A 13,570-nucleotide genomic window follows, 5' to 3' on the forward strand; every position below is an offset into this window, starting at 1 on the left:
TTTGTCCAGAGAATTTATCGACATGATTGAAAATTCTCACTTTTTATTATACTTGGAAGACAGATATTTTAAGAAACATAATTTACTGTTCTTTTGCACCATTCTAAAAAAATTGACATTTTCTGAAATAAATCAGAGGGATCAAGGGCTGCACATTTTCAACAGGATAAACAAATTGCTGGTGAGAGTTTGTTAGACCAGTCATCTTGGTTGTCTCTAAACACTTTACCCATGTAAAATCTCAGATTTGGTCTCTTTTCTTCTTGTTCATTATAAACTGTGTGGTTCGAGTCCTGATCAGCTGACAGCCATGGTATATCAGATCTTATACCACGGATATGACAAAACATTTATTTTTACTGTAATGTTTACATTGGTAACCAGTTTATAATAGCAATAAGGCACCTCTGGGATTTGTGGTATATAGCCATGGTATATTGGTCAAGGGCTGTTCTTAGGCACAACGCAAAGCGGAGGCCATAATACCACACCCCCTCAGGCCTTATTGCTTAGTTATAAAATGGTTCTAAGAAAAAATGTGCACTAATGTCCTAAAGAACCTCTACATTGGATACGTTACTTTCATTTCTTCCACAAAGGCAATGTATTATTTTATGGCATCTTCTTTGGACTTTCCTATTGGATTGAAAATAGAAACAGGACACATTGAAGATTTGTGTCACATTCAAAACAGCGAGAGAGTGGAAAAGCAGAATAATACATTGTCCAAAAATACTTACCTTCCTGTGCTTTCCAACCATCCCATTTAGATTTTCCTTGGAAGTCTGATATTCCCGGATGCTCTGTGGACACAATGCATACATCTTAAAAGTTCTCTTACAACAAAAAAATATTGCTTTAACTGGCAGGTATTGGCAGTCTGAAAGACACTTGCCCATCGGACAAGTCAGGAGTATTTTTTTGGTTACCCGAAGATTATGATCACTTGCCTGTTAATGTAAAAATAAGCTACACTGGATAAAAATTTAAAAAGCAACAACTTGTTCAGTTCATATAAAAAGGAAATCAGTCAATTGAAAATAAATAAATTAGGCCCCAATCTATGGATTTCACATGACTGGGAATACAGATATACATCTATTGGTTACAGATACCTTAAAAAAAAAAAAGGTAGGGCGTGGATCAGAAAACCAGTCAGTATCTGGTCTGACCATTTGCCTCATGCAGCCTGACATCTCCTTCCCATATAGTTGATCAGGCAGTTGATTGTGGATTGTTATCCGACTTGTCTTTAATGGCGGTGCAAAGTTCCTGTATTATGGCAGGAACTGGAACACGCTGTCGTCCACGTCGATCCAGAGCATCCCAAACATGCTCAATGGGTGACATGTCTGGTGAGTATGCAGGCCATGGAAGAACTGGGACATTTTCAGCTTCCACGAATTGTGTACAGATCCTTGCAACATGGGGCCGTGCATTATGTTGCTGAAACATGAGGTGATGACGGCGGACAAATGGCACAACAATGGCTCTCAGGATATCGTCACGGTATCACTGCATTCAAATTGCCATAGGTAAAATGCAATTGTGTTCGTTGTCCGTAGCTTATTCCTGCCCATACCATAATCCCACAATGGGGCACTCTACTCACAACGTTGACATCAGCAAACCGCTCACCTACACATGCTCTCTGCTTAGTACAGATGAAACCGGGATTCATACGTGAAGAGCACACTTCTCCAGTGTCCATCGAAGGTGAGCTTTTGCCTACTGAAGTCGGTTACACGTCAAACTAGAGTTAGGTCAAGACCCTGAGAACGACTGGCACACAGATGAGCTTCCCTGGGAAGGTTTCTGACAGTTTGTGCAGAAATTATTCGGTTGTGCAAACCTACAGTTTCATCAGCTGTCCAGGTGGCTCGTCTCAGACCATCCAGCTTGTGAAGAAGCCAGATGTGGAATTCCTGGGCTGGCGTGGTTACACGTGGTCTGCGGTTGTGAGGCCAGTTGGACGTACTGCTAAATTCCCTAAAACAACGTTGGAGATGGCTTATGGTAGAGAAATGAAGATTCAATTCTGGCAACATCTCTGGTGTACATTCCTGCAGTCATCATGCCAATTGCACATTCAGTAAAAACCTGGAGGAACAAAACTGCACATTTTGTCCCCAAGCCTGGCATTGAAAGGCAGGCAATAGCTCGCATTGATGTGCCATCCTGGATGAGCTGCACTACCTGAGCCACTTGTGTGGGTTGTAGACTCCGTCTCATGCTACCACTAGAGTGAAAGCACCGCCAGCATTCAAAAGTGACCAAAACATCAGCCAGGAAGCATAGGAACTGAGATGTGGTCTGTGGTCACCACCTGCAGAACCACTCCTTTATTGGGGGTGTCTTGCTAATTGCCTATAATTTCCACCTTTTGTCTATTCCATTTGCACAACAGCATGTGAAATTTATTGTCAATCAGTGTTGCTTCCTAAGTGGACAGTTTGATTTCACAGAAGTGTGATTGACTTGGAGTTACATTGTGTTGTTTAAGTGTTCCCTTTATTTTTTTGAGCAGTGTACTTTCATGGTTGGTCTCATTGACTGTCCCCTTTAACTGCCCTTAATAAAAAAAATTGCTACAACTTCTGAGTGCGTTGGAGGATCAGTTTGAGAAAAGTGAGGTGTACAAATAGTATTCCCTGCCAAATAATAGGCTTTGTGTGATTCAGAGCTACGCCTCCCCTGGCTTAAGCGATCCCCGCGCCAATGAGACATGGATTGATTAAGTGGAGACCGCTTGTGTCAATTACAGAACATTTCCTACCTGCAGCAGCACTAGTGAACAATGCTGGAAATATTGGTAAAAGCACAGTGCCACAAAACTCCTGGCCATACTCATAAGAAGTTGTAAGTACAATGCATTCAGAAAGCATTCAGACCCCTTGACATTGTTACATTACAGGCTTATTCTAAAATGGATTCAATTGTTGCTTTTCCTCAATCTACACACAGTACCCCATAATGACGATGCAAAAATTGGTTTAGAAATTCATTAAAAAAAAATAAAAACGGAAATTAAACATTTACATAAGTATTCAGACCCTTTACTCAGTACTTTGTTGAAACACCTTTGGCAGTGATTACAGCCTCAAGACTTCTTGGGTATGACGTTACAAGCTTGGCACACCCATATTTTTGCCTTTTGGCAAACTCCAAGCGGGCTGTCATGTGCCTTTTACTGAGGAGTGGCTTCAGTCTGGCCACAGAGATGGTTGTCCTTCTGGAAGGTTCTCCAATCTTCACAGAGGAACTCTGGAGCTCATTCAGTGACCATTGAGTTCTTGGTCACCTCCCTGGCAGCGAACGGTTGAAAAGCATGCATTTGGTTTTACTAGTGTTTAAGAGCAGTTGGAGGCCACGGAAGGAGTGTTGTATGGCATTGAAGCTCATTTGGAGGTTAGTTAGCACAGTGTTCAAGGAAGGGCCAGAAGTATACAGAATGGTGTCGTCTGCGTAGAGGTGGATCAGGGAATCGCCCGCAGCAATAGCGACATCATTGATATATATACAGAGAAAAGAGTCGGCCCGAGAATTGAACCCTGTGGTACCCCTATAGAGACTGCCAGAGGTACGGACAACATGCCCTCCGATTTGACACATTGAACTCTGTCTGCAAAGTAGTTGGTGAACCAGGCGAGGCAGGCATTAGAAAAACCAAGGCTATTGAGTCTGCCGATAAGAATACGGTGATTGACAGAGTCGAAAGCCTTGGCCAGGTCTATGAAGACGGCTGCACAGTACTGTCTTTTATTGATGGCGGTTATGATATCGTTCAGTACCTTGAGCGTGGCTGAGGTGCACTCGTGACCGGCTGAGTTGTTATTTTACCTGAAAAGCACAAGGTCCTCTACTCCGACAGTTAATCCACACATAAAATGGCCAACCGAATCGTTTCTAGTCATCTCTCCTCCTTCTAGGCTTTTTCATCTTTGAACTTATATGGTGATTGGCATCTAAACTTTCATAGTATTGCCACGACAACCGGAAAAACAGTTTGTCTTTCAATCACCCACGTGTGTATAACCAATGAGGAGATGGCACATGGGTACCTGCTTCTATAAACCAATGAGAAGATGGGAGAGGCAGGACTTTCAGCGCGATCTGCGTCAGAAATAGGATTGACTTCTATTTTAGCCCTTGGTATCGCAGACGCTCGTTGGCGCACGCGAGCAGTGTGGGTGCAATAATTGAATAACATGGCTTTCTAAATTTATTTTTCGATGCTCAAGCACGCGACGTGGCCGGTCTGGTCAGCATGTAATCTACATGCAGTAGATTCATAACAGATCAACTGCAAAAATATAAAAATTATTTTTAAAAGAAATGCATAATAGATTCAGATATTAACACCTGGAAGGTATCAGTAACATTTTGACAGATGACTTTGGGTTAGTTACTGCACATATTTATAAAAAAAAAAATCTGCTTACCATGGACATGTTCTGCCACAGAAAAAGCCCTAGCTACTCCTTACGTGTGGAAATGCTCACTTCCGTGATTCCGTCTTACCTTTAACCTTTGAGTAGGTTGCGACATCTCAAATCCCATTGGAAATGCGGAAGAAATGGGAGGTGACAAATGCAATAGCCTATACCTACCACAAGAGGACAGCATGTGTCCACAGTCAATCTCCAGGTCAGTAAGGATAGTGAGAGGAAATTAAATACATTCATGAACTTCTGCATAACAAAGAATGGGTAAATTGTGGAAAATAGTATGTTTATTCTGCCGATAAGCACTATCAAAATACACGTCTTGGATTTCATTTTGTGAATAAACCTATGGAGCTTATTGAATTTAACAGAACCATACAAGTGATACAAGAAAAAAATGTAAGTCAGAGAATATAAAATAGCTCTTACAATTTCACATGTTGAGTCACCATGACAACAGGTTAGTTTGATTGTTCAATCAAATTAGTACATTTTATACAATGGCATCATATTTAAATTATACCTACATAACAGTGTAACTTCAACACAAACACAACATGAGCCATCCTCGACGGTTTGGTGCCAGCAACGATATGGTCCTTGATAGTACATTTCTACAATCTTTGACAATATATTTTCACAATCTTTGGCACACATTTGATCTTTGAAAGACTCTGACCAGGTAAAGTATAAACATTATAGTGCATTCAATGACACATTAAAACAATGCAAAAAATAGAAAGGTCTATTTTCTTAACACGTCTCCGAGTAGTAAGAAGTGATTACACAGCAGAAGTTGGCATGACACCCCCGAACAACCGATGACATTGCTGTGAGGTGCAACATTTTGGCTCTGACTGACCTTAGTGTCAGGGCAGGCAAATCTGACAGCTGAGCCAGATTCAGCCGCGAGCAGGGCAGACAGAGCTGAGGCATCTAACAGCACTACAAGTACAGTGTCGGATGCCCAGGCTTCGCTCACGTTGAAGTGAAAGCCTGACAGTACAAATGTTGTATATATTTTTTTTTAAACCCAATAGCATTGGAGGCCCAGTATCTGACTGGCTAAGAAACAAGTAGGAAGACAATGACAATGTCTGGTTTCCAATTTAGTTAAAGGGAGTAGAGGCAGCAAATTTAAAGCAGCACTACAATAGTCATCTCCAAAATGCATCACTGTACATGCATACATCCAAAATGCATCATGTGCCAGAGGCTTAGTGAGCAATAGAACCATAGTTCATTTCTCTTGAGAAATATAACAAGGTAAATGGTAGTGCTATAGATGACATGTCATCCAATCAAGTAGCATGTTCACTAGTAAAACAAAGGCCATTGAAATCCCTAAACTGCTTTTAATGCATAAGGCTGGTGATATTACATCCCTTAATATGACAGTCAGTACTTCTCTCCCATCTCTACTTGCCTGTGTGTGTGTGTGTGTGTGTCTTCCATGCTTCCTTCATTCAATCCTTCATGTAAGACTAAACCAAGCATCTCTCTCAAACATTACTGATGTCCTCCTGTGATGGCCCGTTACACTCGTCCTCAGGCAGTGTGAACCGGATGGCTCGGCTCTTCTCCCAACCACTCCTGATACGACTCAGCCGGAGAGCCACGCACGGCAGGGACAGAGTCAGCCTCCCCAGCAGCACAGCCAGCGGCAGGACCAGCAGGAAGGTGGGAGGGAGGTAGAAGCGATACTGCTCCAGGTCCCAGCCGTAGGTCAGCGTGTGGAGGTTGGCCATCAACAGGGCCATGTAGCCCAGTCTGGACTGGAGGGGAGAGAGACAGAGGACCATGATAATTAACTTATTTGAATTGAACTGAATCTGGGTGATAGCCACCTTCAGATGTACTCACTATAAGTTAATTTGTTTTGAAATCAAGCTTTTTTTATTCAATACAATGTCAGGTTGTGAGATCTGGTGGTGATGGCCCATTTTACATGAAAACTTTTTAAAAATACACTTAAACTCTTGAACTTATTATAAACCCCCCAATACTCCATACATACCCATTCAAACCCTTTTATGAAAGACTACATGCAAACGAAGTTGGCCTACCCAGATGTACAGAACACCTGGGAGCTGATTGTTGACCTTTGAACTTTCTACATAACCTTTTAATAACTCAACATCTTAGTGAAGTGAAAGGAAGTGGTGATTTGAGTGGTATATTATATGTGCAGCATATTAGCTCATCGTGGAAGCACGAGTGTAGTAAAGAGGCCCAAGGGAACAGTATGACCTACAAGCTCAACATTTGTCCTTAATGAGCCCCTGTAGTCAGCGTGTGTGTGTGTGTGTGTGTGTGTGTCTGTGTCCGTGTGTGTTCCCTCTAATTATTAGCACAGTACAGGGCACTACAGAGAGCAGCTGAATTATAATTACTCTTGACAGGTGGGAAGGTTCAGTCGTGACTCACCCATTTCATCCGCATCCCTAAATATACACGGAACAAAAATATAAAACGCAACATGTTGGTCCTGAGCTGAAATTTTAAAAATCCATACACAAAAAAAGTGTATTTCTCTCAAATGTTGTGCACAAATTTGTTTACATCCCTGTTAGTGAGCATTTCTCCTTTGCCAAGATAATCCATCCACCTGACAGGTGTGGCAAATCAAGTAGCTGATTAAACCGCATGATCATCACACAGGTTCACCTTGTGCTGGGAACAATAAAAGGCCACTTTAAAACGTGCAGGTTTGTCACACAACACAGGGGGGTGCTGGGGAGTATATATGTCTGTAATAAAGTCCTTTTGTGGAGAAAAATTCATTCTGATTGGCTGGGCCTGGCTCCCCAATGGGTGGGCCTGGCTGCTAAGTGGGTGGGCCTATGCCCTCTAAGGTCCACACATGGCTGCACCGTCATGTGAAATCCATAGATTAGGGCCTAATGAATTTATTTCAATTGACTGATTTCCTTATAAGAACTAACTCAGTAAAATCTATGAAATGATTGCGTTCATATTTTTGTTCAGTTTACATGTTTATTACTTAAAATACTAAAATGTATAATTATTGGTAAAATGAGATACAAGGCTCTGTTAAGAGTCAGTGCGAGTTAACAGTTCCTAATACCAGCCTAACTCACTTAAAGCAATGTCCGTCTGTCGTCCGCACTACGAATCAGCCGGACTGAACTCGCTACACTATGTCTGGCTGGCTGCACGCTTAAGGGACTGCAGGATTGTAATCTTGATGGAGAATAATGCTCAAATGTTTTACTGCGGCTCCGGGCTGTAGGCAGACAGGCCAAGCAGAACCCAGGCCTTTTATCACAGGGACTAGCAGCATGTGACTAATCTGGCGCCGACTGGATCAGCTTAGCATACATGTGAAGGGAAAGTTCTAAACGCTCCAAAGAAGGACAAATCCCTGGGAAATGGAACCATCCCCCTTTATGAATTCCGCGGCATGCGAGGAGAAGAGTTGACACATACAGCTCAGCTCAGAGGTTGTCTTTCTACAGTAGGCTACAATATAAATGTGTTTTGCCAGTCTTTGACTGCTTCATTGAACTACTGCTCATGTACACAGAAAAGGTGTCTGTGCAAATGTGCTGACCTGTACAAAGCTGAACTCCCTCCAGTTGAGCGAGTTACCCACGGTGGGCAGTGAGGAGATAGCCAGCAGAGAGAGAAGGCCCAGGATGCCTATAGACAGATACAGCCACATCCTCTACCCATGAGTCCTCCTGGCCTACCTTCACCTGCACAGTAAACACACATTGTTGCTTACTGTGATGTCAGGTGGTTACACCATGAATAAGCCATGACAAATGTTTTACCATATTGAAAACGTTCTAAATGCTGATGACTTGTAATGTTTTTAATGCTTTAGACCTATACATTTACAATTCAATACTAATTCATTAATAGTATGTAGGCTAAACTATGTATAAATAGTGTACTGATGCTTTTCTCACCTGTTTGAAGGCAGCGTTGAGCAGATTGTAGCGAGCAGACCTGAGCATGGGCAAACGCAGGCTATAGACGGCGTGCAGTGCTGCGCAGAGAAAAGCACAGAGGCCCAACTGCTTCCGCTGCTGCAGCCAGCGATCCAACCAGTTGGGGAAAAGCCTGTACTTGGTGCCCCACGACAGCTGCAGGAAGGCAGCCACGAGACCAGGCAGGTAGACCAGAGCCAGGGTCACCAAGGCCACGGAGGGGGGAGTGTCACGTTTACCACCTCCACCGGAATTTTGTAGAATGTGCTCTTCCCCGCCGTGGCGTACGGGTGGACGACGTCACGAAGGAAGTTGTAGGCGTAGAAGAGGAGGAAGAGGCCGAGGGTGGAGAGACATGGGACGCGCCACGAGGGGAAGAGGTACAGGGGAGTGTTCTCTATCTCCTGGGCAGAGGAGAGGCGGCCCATGTCAACAGGGATGAAGCCAAGACTGTGGCAGATCTAGAGTACAGCGCTCTTGGCCCTACTGCTGTCACTGCAAATCAGCACCTGGATAGTAAAGAAGCGAGTGTCACAGAAGAGTGTCAGGGAAGGGAATCTTCACCAAGGAGAACCCAACTGAAGAGACACAATACTTTACCAATAGCCTACATCACATAGTTTAGCTACATTAACACCGTATGACCAACACCTGTGATAATATGGTTGCAACTCGAGAATGTGTGAAACATGTAACATGACATAAACTGTGGACATTGTCCGGTTTAGAGCAAAAAACGATAAAACAGTAGGGCTAGAAAATATGGCCAAAATATTCTATCACAGTATTTTTTTTGTGATCCTAGGGTGGTCCTAGGGTGGCAACATATACATTCTAAATGACTTCTGATTGTTTTATACTGTTCAAGTCAACTTCAACCAAAACACATTTCCTGCACTCAATTACAGTGGTGGAAAAAGTACCCAATTGTCATACTTGAGTAAAAGTAAAGATACGTTAATAGAAAATGCCTCAAGTAAAAAGTAAAAGTCGCCCAGTAAAATACTCCTTCAGAAAAATTCTAAAAGTATTTGGTTTTAAATATTTAAGTATAAAAAGTAAATGTAATTCATAAAATGTACTTACAGTTGAGGTTGGAGTCATTAAAAATTGTTTTTCAACCACTCCACAAATTTCTTGTTAATAAACTATAGTTTTGGCAAGTCGGTCTACTTTGTGCATGACACAAGTAATTTTTCCAACAATTGTTTACAGACAGATTATTTCACTTATAACTCAGTGTATCACAATTCCAGTGGGTCAGAAGTTTACATACACTAAGTTGACTGTGCCTTTAAACAGCTTGGAAAATTCCAGAAAATGATGTCATGGCTTTAGAAGCTTCTGATAGGCTAACTGACATAATTTGAGTCAATTGGAGGTGTACCTGTGGATGTATTTCAAGGCCTACCTTCAAACTCAGTGACTCTGCTTGACATCATGGGAAAATTGAAAGAAATCAGCCAAGACCTCAGATTTTTTTTTGTAGACCTCCACAAGTCTGGTTTATCCTTGGGAGCAATTTCCAAACGCCTGAAGGTACCCCGTTCATCTGTACAAACAATAGTACGCAAGTATAAACACCATGGGACCACGCAGCAATCATACCGGTCAGGAAGAAGACGTGTTCTGTCTCCTAGAGATGAACATACTTTGGTTCTCAATCCCAGAACAACAGCAAAGGACCTAGTGAAGATGCTGGAGGAAACGGGTACAAAAGTATCTATATCCACAGTAAAACAAGTCCTATATCGACATAACCTGAAAGGCCGCTCAGCAAGGAAGAAGCCACTGCTCCAAAACCGCCATAAAAAAGCCAGACTACGGTTTGCAACTGCACATGGGGACAAAGATCGTACTTTTTGGAGAAATGTCCTCTGGTCTGATGAAACAAAAATATAACTGGCTTGCAAGCCGAAGAACACAATCCAAACCGTGAAGCATGGGGGTGGCAGCATCATGTTGTGGGGGTGCTTTGCTGCAGGAGGGTCTGGTGCACTTCATAAAATAGATGGCATCACGAGGATGGACAATTATGTGGATATATTGAAGCAACATCTCAAGACATCAGTCAGGAAGTTAAAGCTTGGTTGCAAATGCGTCTTCCAAATGGACAACGACCCCAAGCATACTTCCAAAGTTGTGGCAAAATGGCTTAAGGACTACAAAGTCAAATTATTGGAGTGGCCATCACAAAGCCCTGACCCCAATCCTATAGAACATTTGTGGGCAGAACTGAAAAAGTGTGTGCGAGCAAGGAGACCTCCAAACCTGACTCAGTTACATAAGCTCTGTCAGGAGGAATGGGTCAAAATTCACCCAACTTATTGTGGGAAGCTTGTGGAAGGCTAACTGAAACGTTTGACCCAAGTTAAACAATTTTAAAAAGTCTCTACTATTATTCTGACATTTCAGATTCTTAAAATAAAAGTGGTGATCCTAACTGACCTTAGACAGGGAATTTTTACTCGGATTAAATGTCAGGAATTGTTAAACTGAGTTTCAATGTATTTGGCTAAGGTGTATGTAAACTTCCAACTTCAACTGTATGTATCAAAAGTATAAATAATTTCAAATTCCTTATATTATGCAAACCAGATGGCACCATTTTGTTTTTTTAAATGTATTTACAGATAGCCAGGGGCACTCTCCAAGAGACCTAATTTACCAACAAAGCATTTGTGTTTAGTGAGTCCTCCAGGTCAGAGGCAGTAGACGACCAGGGATGTTCTCTTGACAAGTGCGTGAGTTGGCCCATTTTCCTGTCCTGCTAAGCATTCAAAATGTAACAAGTACTTTTAGGTGTCAGAGAAAATGTATGGAGCAAAAAGTACAGTATTTTCTTTAGGAATGTAGTTAGTAAAAGTTGTCAAATATAAAAATATTAAAGTACAGATACCAACAAAAAAAACGACTTAAGAAGTATTTTTACACCACTGCTCAATTGAGAATTTCCACACTGCCATGTAGGGCTGAATGATATGGGCAAATAATATTGGGACTTATTTTTAACCAAATGTTGCAATTGCGATTTGACTTGCAAATTAGAGCAAAACTGTTGAAACATGGAAATATAAAGACTATTCTAATTCTATAGTTAGAATATAATAGTGGGCACTTTAAATACAGTGTTGTTTGAGATGACAACGAATTAAAATGCCAGGGAGGAGTTATTGTGACAGGGTAGGAACAAAAGTGTTGTTAGGTGTTTCCTAGGGGACACTATAAGCTTTGGCAACATTGCATGTTTTCACTTAGCTACTTCATGTAGCTAACATATTCTTGCTTTGCATATTCCTCTTAGATTTAGAAGATACTATTGCAGAAACAACATACTGGTGTTGGTCTACACCATTACTGGTATTATCAAGCTGTATTAGCTAGCTACGTTTGCTCTTACTCAGTACATGTATTAGCTAGCTATTAGCGGCTAACAATTAGCGCCTTTCAAGATTTAGGGCAACTTCCTAAGAAAAAGACAAACTAGCTGTTTGCTGATGTAAAAAAACAAACAAATAGTGTCATGATATTACACTAGTGGATTTATATTAAGAAACAAAGTGAAAACAGCACTGTAGTCATCAATATTGTTCCATGTGCTGCATTGACCATGCAGACTGAACGCAAGTGTCTCGTGGTTGAGGAACATCAAATGCGCTTATTGCGTGACTAGCGCTGTGTGGAAAGTGGCACGGAGAGAGATGGCTCAAGTAGCATAGGAAACTATCAAAATTGACACTACACATGGCGTATCACATTTACAAACCAAATATTCAAATACCGATAAAGTAAAAACCAAAACCGTTCCCTGCATCAATACCGGTATATCAAATGTCATTCAGAGTAGTAATGTCTGTCTTCTCTGGCACTGTTGTGTGTGCAGATGACCTAGGCTTTACCTGTCTCCTGCCGTCCCTTGGCCCCTTCTGCAGGCTCCAGGCCGAGATCACATTGAAGCCCTTCACCACACTGCTCTCTGGGAAAATGTTGGCCAGCTGCTCCGCAAATGACTGCTTATCACTGTTGATCTTAGTACCAGTTCTAACATCCACCAGAGTCTTCCCCACTAGCGGCTCCCTCAGTCCAGCTAGGGTGGAGTAGTGCTCGGGGAAGAGGGCCACGAACACCAGGTCGGCCTGGGTGGTCACTTCAGCCTCCGCGGGAAAGAGTGAGGCACAGCGCCTGGGTTGCAGTTGCCCACCAGTACCCGGAGGCTACCCGCCTGGTGGCTAAGGAGCGGGAGAAGTCATGGATGCCAACCAAGGGGGTACCTGGATCGGACATGGAGGTTTTGAGGTGTCTGGGGCTAGCACCACCAAGTATAAGAGGCTTCTCCATCTCCTCCTGGGGCATCCTGTCCTGAGCTGGAAAAAACGAAAAGTCGCTAACATTGGAAAATGTCTATCAATAGACAATTATGTCTGTGCAGCATTCAATGTAAAGAAGACTGTGTTATTGACACAAATTAACACTGATGTACTACTTGAGTCAACTTGCTAACGAACCTACTACTACATGTTACTGAAGTTACTAGCTAGACATCCTTCATTTGTGCACACCTCTTGCAGGTGTACTGGCTTCAATACTTAGCCATTGAGGTATTGAAGCCATGGCTGCGCATATTGATACTCTAGCTAGCTTACGTTACTCTACTCAAAGGAGAGCTAACGTTAGCTGGCTGTGCAGGCTACCTACCTGTCCTTGCTTGGTTGAACGCCTAGCTAACTGCCCAAAAATACAGAACATGGAAGTACCAACTCTTTTCGACAAAATTGGTCAACCTCTAAAAATGTCTTATGTATAATTTAACTAACTAGCTACACCAAAACAGTAGAAACAAATTATTTTTGAAATCATGTTGTTTGGCTCACCTATCATGACGTCTGTGTATTTTTGTCTTGTGCTCATAACTTCTTTCCCGCCTCCTCTGTGTGAAGAAGATAAGTTCTTCCCCAAAATGACATGAGAGTTGGCCTACAGTAGGCTAGAACTGGGCATTAAGTTAACTGTAGCTACAGTATACGTTATTCCTATCAAGAAGACAGTAGTCAACCCATAATTAACATGGTTCGAAAAGCTCTGACTCGTATGTAAATTGATTGCAGTGTCTATGGGTATTTAGGATTTTTCTTTCAAGATGTTCTCTGTGGTGCATTCATTTTACATTGG

At 42.2% G+C, this 13,570-nt stretch overlaps 1 long non-coding RNA gene and 1 pseudogene across 1 annotated transcript; both read right to left on the reverse strand.

The window, feature by feature from the left end:
- Nucleotides 1-26: 26 nt before the first annotated feature.
- LOC139566388 (uncharacterized) lies at nucleotides 27-4,517 on the reverse strand. Its single transcript, XR_011673098.1, has 3 exons — nucleotides 4,443-4,517; nucleotides 741-803; nucleotides 27-636 (listed from the first exon to the last, which is right to left on the reverse strand). It is a non-coding gene; the product is annotated as an uncharacterized lncRNA (long non-coding RNA).
- A 326-nt stretch (nucleotides 4,518-4,843) lies between these two features.
- LOC139566430 (metalloreductase STEAP3-like) lies at nucleotides 4,844-12,767 on the reverse strand (annotated as a pseudogene).
- Nucleotides 12,768-13,570: the final 803 nt, after the last annotated feature.

The sequence above is a fragment of the Salvelinus alpinus genome, chromosome 38 (genome assembly GCF_045679555.1).
Source record: "Salvelinus alpinus chromosome 38, SLU_Salpinus.1, whole genome shotgun sequence".
NCBI lineage: Eukaryota > Metazoa > Chordata > Actinopteri > Salmoniformes > Salmonidae > Salvelinus > Salvelinus alpinus.